Source organism: Bidens hawaiensis, unplaced genomic scaffold (genome assembly GCF_021521415.1).
Source record: "Bidens hawaiensis isolate Kalapana, Puna unplaced genomic scaffold, B.hawaiensis_p1.1 tig00058233_1, whole genome shotgun sequence".
Taxonomy (NCBI): domain Eukaryota; kingdom Viridiplantae; phylum Streptophyta; class Magnoliopsida; order Asterales; family Asteraceae; genus Bidens; species Bidens hawaiensis.
In genome coordinates this window covers 45,330-52,027 of record NW_027500524.1, presented here as the reverse complement: position 1 = coordinate 52,027, position 6,698 = coordinate 45,330, and the positions used below count along the sequence as shown (strand labels likewise).

General features: G+C 40.7%; 1 pseudogene; it reads left to right on the top strand.

Annotated features, from left to right (window-relative positions):
- Positions 1 to 1,323: 1,323 nt before the first annotated feature.
- Positions 1,324 to 1,914, top strand: LOC143602267 (transcription factor HEC2 pseudogene; annotated as a pseudogene).
- The last annotated feature ends 4,784 nt before the right edge of the window (positions 1,915 to 6,698 follow it).

The following is a 6,698-nucleotide window of genomic DNA, read 5'->3' as shown; positions in this document are numbered from 1 at the left end:
TTGTCACAATTTCTACGCTTGAGTTTAAAGTGTATGTTCAAATCATATGAAAAAAAGGTTCTTATTAATTATATAATGTATAGTTAACTTCAAACTTCAAAATTTACATGATTATATGTAAATATATCTTTCTAACTGCATTCAAACCCTAATTAAAACCGATTTTAGGATTTAGTGAAATAATCGAGTTTATACAGTTGATTAATCACTTTTATTAACATCATGTACAATATTAAGCTTATTATTAATCCACTGAAAAATCTTCAAAATAGGGAAACAAAAGCCTATTTTTAACGTCTGGGTAACTATATATGGTGCCTGCTGGACTTGGGTCGGCTCCAATGAACCTATAGGCAGTAAATCGGCCTTACCTCTGGCATGTTTGCCACTGTCTTAATTGGCCCTTAGCATTAGTTTAGTCTCCTCTTGTGACGTGTACATTCCAGTTTGTCATGATGGCAAGTCCTTTTTCATAGGATTTAATTAGTATTAGACTTAGTTGTTGTCTAGTAGTCTTCTAATTAAGAGGCTGTGTCCATTTTTCATTGGTGACGTCTAGTTTTGAAAAATTAATTTCTGAGTCGTCTTAGTCCATTTGCCTTTCTTTTGTTTTTGATTTTCCCTTGATACATACATGCCTATGCATATACATTTATTAATGTATACGTATAAACTTATATTAATTATTGCTTCATACTAAAGTAGTGACATGAGCATTGAGCACTTGTTACATCGAAGCAAGAGTTATATACTTAATTATATGCATATAACTCAAATTAGAGATGAGCAAATGGCCGGTACTGGCTACTGAAACATGTACTGATTCGGTACCAGCTATTTGAGGTTTCAGAATCGGTACTGTTCAATACTGATATTTAATTACCAAATTTTTGTCTATGAACCGATATAGAATCAGGAATTTTCAGTATCGATCAGTAGTGCTAAAATTTTAAGAAATTCAGGATCGAGATCGGGATCGGTTTCAGTACGATACGAAGCTCATCCCTAATTCAAATAACTAAGACAAAAGTTAAAATGAAGATTATGTAGTGTTAAAATAATCATGCAATTTCCATTTAAAGGTTTTCTTTTTATATTATACATACCAAAATTGAAAATTCACATGCAAACACAAATAATAAATATCTGATTTATTATCTGCTGTAGCAATAAATACGAACCCTAGTAAAACTGTTAGGCTTCAAGGTTGAAAACAAACATTAGTATTATTTATACCCCTTCCACTTGCATATAATTCCTTCATGAGTACTGTACTCTCACAAAAACCCTAATTCCTTACAACCCAAATTACCATCATATCAAATGGAGATGATGCCTCTCATGATGGATCATGACCCACAATTCCCTCTTCCTTTCCAGGATCTTTCCGAATCACCTATCATGCAATTCTCCGGCGGAATCTCCGCCAACAGCCACCCTCAACCACCACCAGCTACCTACCGTTATCCACCACCTCTGGGAACATGGTTTCAGCAGAAACCGGAGTCGGTGGAGGCGATGCGGGAGATGATATTCCGCATGGCGGCGTTGCAGCCCGTGCATATAGACCCGGAGTCCATTAAGGCGCCCAAGAGACGGAATGTTAAGATATCAAACGACCCGCAGAGTGTGGCGGCGAGGCATCGCCGAGAGAGGATCAGCCAGAGGATTAGGATCCTTCAGAGATTAGTTCCTGGTGGTACTAAAATGGACACTGCTTCCATGTTGGATGAGGCTGCTCATTACATGAAGTTCTTGAAAAAACAAGTTCAGTCTTTGGAACAAGCTGCGGGTGTAGGTGGCGGCCGTATTCCGCCACCGCCACCGGGGTTTAACAATATTGTTGGATGTTATCCTACCACCACCATGAGCCATCTTGGTGCTAATAATCACTCTATGGAGTTGCTTAGGTGAATGTTTATTTTCTTTCTTTTTTGGTGGCTGTGTGGAGGATGGAGGGTAGTTTAGTAATTTGATATATGATTTATGCTATAAAAATGTTTAGCTTCAGCTATGCTAGGATTTTTGTTAATTTGTAGTGTGATTTGAACGAATTAATCGGGTAGTGAGCTAACTGTATCATGCATATATATATTATCTGATCACAAGTAGTAATTGGATTATATATATTTATGTAATGACAAAGAAATAGTCAAATAACTATAAAGTAAAATTATGTTTATTTGATTTAACTAATACTTAAAATGCTTGATCTTATATTCTTGGGCTCTTGGGTAAGGCTAAATTAACAATGCGATGAAGCAGTGCTGTTTATCCTGCTGCATGCATGCCTCTTTCATTTAGATGTATAGTTGGATAGTAGTCTTGGATAAAGTGTCTATCAGTCTCTAGATCTTTGATGTGTTCAAATTATGTGTGTGAAAATAATTAAATTGTAATAGTATAGGTAAAGAGTTTTCTATGTGTGTGAAAATATTAACTTTTGGGTAAACACAAGGGGATGAGTATTTTATAATTTATTTTCTGTTATGGGCATGGTGAGGTAAGGGCACGGCTTCCCTTTAACTTAAAGCTTGGTGGAAGATTGAGATAATTATTTATGCTTGTCTGTGTGCCAAATACCTTTCGCTATTTATGGTGTGTGTTTATATATATATATATATATATATATATATATATATATAGTATCATTCGAGAACTAATCAATTTTGTAAGAACTTTAAGAACCCATCTCAACCATTTGTTGATTTAATCAATGGCTAAAACACATTATGACAGTTTTGTAAATATATAAGAGATCATGAAGATTAATTTAAAGATAATGGGGTTATTGGAAGTCAACCACCATTCATTTTGTAACCGACCACTTTTCTTCACTAATCTCTAAAAAATGTGGATACTTTCAAATTTTTCTCAAATCAATAATTTGATTGAAAATATATAATTTACATTTTGGAGATGGAGCTTTTATTTTCAATACTTCAGTGTTGTAAGTAGTTTAAATTTAGCTTAATGATATAACATTTCATATTCTATATATTTACGTATATGTAAATAGTTTATTTACATGTTATGTTGAACATTTACGTATATGCAAATACTTAACCGACGTATATGTAGAAAAGAATGTTACACATATGTAAAAGCACAGTTAGATACTATAAATTAAAAAAAAAATGCATATATGCATTTTACTTGATGTTAAAGATATTTGTTCTTCTAGTATGTATTTTGATTAAATTCAGATGAAAACTAAAAGATATTACAAATTAAAAAAATTGCATATATGCATTTTATACTTGATGTTAAAGATATTCGTATTGCTAATATGTATTTTGATTACAAAATGTAACAAATAATCTTAGGTATTTCTTTTAAATGAGACATATGGGGATTTAATTAAAAAAAATCAACTATCTATATTACTTTTAAATTAAATGCTCCGGCAACTATCCCTCAATCCGGCCCTTTCAAGTTTCAATACAATCATTCAACCCATCCGTTACAATCATTCAATACATCATTAATAGAGCAGGGCCTTTTAAACATTCCAGTTTCCACCATCGTCACAAGCTATACACCGTTCACAATTAAATGTGCTCTTCATCAATGGATGGTTAATTGAATAATTAAACTCTAATTTCGTCTTCATTTTGATTCATAATCGAATCGTCAATTCGTCGTTCATCTACTGAAGAGGTAGGTCCCAGCAGAGCCCAGTTGGACCCGCAAGACTCACCTTGAAGAGGGACGTCTGCGCAGAAACCAACTGGATCCGCAGGACCAACCATGCTCAGAGACGTGACGTCCTTACGCGCAGTACGCAAGCTGGTCCCGCAGGAAATGCCTCCCGATGGTGAAGGACTCCGCCTGTCCCCGCAGCCTCGGATACAAGCCATCAGGGAAGGCCACCCGCGCAGCAAGGCTACACGCACAAGGCACTTAGCTCTCAATCACTCAGTGTCACCTGAAGGAATGAGCGAAGCCGGGAACTATCCCGCACAAGGGCGGGAGGGGGAATACTCCCGCCCAAATAAGCCAGTCCGTACGATACAGGAAGATCTTCTGTACTGTACCTGACGAGGTATGGGAAAAAGATCTGACTAAAGATACGACAGCTTACTGACACAGTATGGCGAGCAGCATGCTCCTGTACTGTGTCACTATTAGCCGCTGCCTACTCACCAACTACTGCCATACCACGTGCGTAGCCGGCAGTTGGTGGAAAGGGAATAGTACACAGCAGGCCTGGTCACTATCAGCCGCTGCCTACCCACCAACTACCAGCAGGGCACGTGCGTAGGCCACTGTTGGTGGAACAGGAACACTGTTGCAGCCGGCCACACCTCCTTGGAAACCTACCTTCGGCTATAAATACCACAAATGGTATGACCATCTCATCTTATCTTGTATCATCATATTATACCTGATATCTGCTCTAGCAATCTCTTAATATACACTTATATTTAAAGAGCAATCTAGTCTGATTCTCACGCCGGAGGGTGGTCACAAGGAGGAACCCCCCCCCCCCCCCCTTCTCAGTGACAAGCTTACGGTGTCTGTTTTGCAGGTTATCAGAAGAACCATCTTCTCAGGGTCTAACCCCTCGTGGGAAACATCTATCTAACCCCCAGGTTACCAGTAATCTGCCCGGGGTTCGGTTAGTGTTTCTTCATTGGCGCCATCCGTGCATAAAGCTAGAACTCCATTTTTCTCCGGTTTTTTCAAACTTCTAAGATGGTTAAAGAAACTCCGGTAACCACAACCCCAGCTACTGGGGGGAATACCGGCAACACAGTTTTTACAAACACTACCCCGGCTACCCAAGCCGGGGCAAGTGAAGTAAATTTTACGAACACTACCCCAGCTACCCAAGCTGGGGTAAGTGCAGTAAATAATCGCTCACTGGGATTCACCGATACCCAGTTAGAGAAACGAACAAGACTCCCCCGCCAAACACTCGATGAAGTTAAGGCATGGGCGGAGGCACGTCAGAGGGAATTCCAAGCTGAGTTGGACGAACGCTTGCGTTCCGTCCAACAGGCTGACGAATTCGAAGATTACTTGGATGACTCGGAGGAATCCGACTCCGACGCGAACCCTCGCCATAGGGCAAAAGGGAAGCGTAAGGAAACGGACTCCCAACCGAGAAGGCATTTTGGACAAGCCTTCAAACCAAAAAGCATAGGTGGAAGTCCACGAGACTTCTCCAAGACATTCAGACCGAACGTTGCAAATGCGGGAACGTCCAAATTTGCAAGGGACATTGCGGAAGCAATTGCCCCAAAAAGTGCCAAACAAATGTCCAGCATAGGCACATATGATGGTATATTCGACCCAGATGATCATTTGAACAGATTCATAGCGGGGCAACCGTCAGTAGTTGGACGGAACCTACATGGTGTTACATGTTCCAAATGACACTGGTCGGGGATGCTAGAGCGTGGTTCGATCGTCTACCGGTCAACCACATCTACGACTGGGCTGACTTCCAACAGAAGTTTAGCCAACACTTCAGCCAGCAAAGAAAGTACACCGAGGAGCAATGGACAATCCTCAAGTGCATTCGAGAAAAAGATGAATCTTTGCTAGACTTCATCACTCGCTTCAACTCGAAGAAGCTAAGTCTGGGTAACATTAGCGAAGATCTTGTTCGCGCTGCCTTTATTCAGGGCGCGAACGACCCAGAGCTCATCCGCACCTTAACGGGTAAAGATGGCATGCCATCCACATGGGATGCCATCATGACAGCAGCTAAACCCTTTGCGGAAACAGAGAAGCAACTGGGTAGAGATCTCCCACAGAACACAAACCTCTACACCCAGAAAACAAGGGAAGACAACGTCCTTACCGCCCGATTAAACAAAAAGCGGAAGCTAGGCATTTGGCAGTCGAGGGTAAACTTTGACACCTCATCCGGCTTGCAGCATCGGTTAGGCGGAAGGGATAACGTACAGCCAAATAAGAACTCCAGATGGACGCCGCTCACCAAAAGCGTCACCGAGATATTCGCCACCGAGGAGCTCCCATGGCCAAAGCCTCAAATAATCCGACATCGCCACAATGCTGATCGGAGCAAATACTGTGAATTTCACAGGACAAAAGGCCACAACACCGAAGAATGCATAGACGTAAAGGACATGGTCGAGGCATTCGTCAGAGATGGGACGCTCGCGCACCTCGTGGCGCAATGAACGCTGAGCAGGCTCATGCGTGTAGAACCCCAGCTGGGGAAAACACGAATAAAATTCCAGCTTCAATATGGAGACTACATACTGCGTAAAGAACGAGATCCCGAACCAGGTGCGTATCGGCTCGATGGCACTCCCATCCCAACAACATGGAAGGGAGCTCATTTACACAGTTTGCATGTAAATCAATTCCAAATATGTAAAGAAAAGGCCAAGAGCCACTTCTAATGAAAATGATTCTCCTTAAAACATTGACGCTGATGATTTTACATTTTTATGAAATATCAACACTAATGTCGGTTTTCACCGCATAAATACGTGGAAAGTCGTTGCGTGGGGAAAATGCGGCAAAACCCGCATAAACCCAAAAAACGACAAACCTTCACGCAGGTCAGTTGAAGGGGAAAAGTTCAGTCCCATTAAATGAAAGTGCCGGTCTATCCGCATGAATCATGAAAAAGGGAACTGAACACTAACCTATTGACAACCGCGCGTCGAACGGTTAAATTATTCAACACGGATATGCCGGTTTTCAACGCATAATTA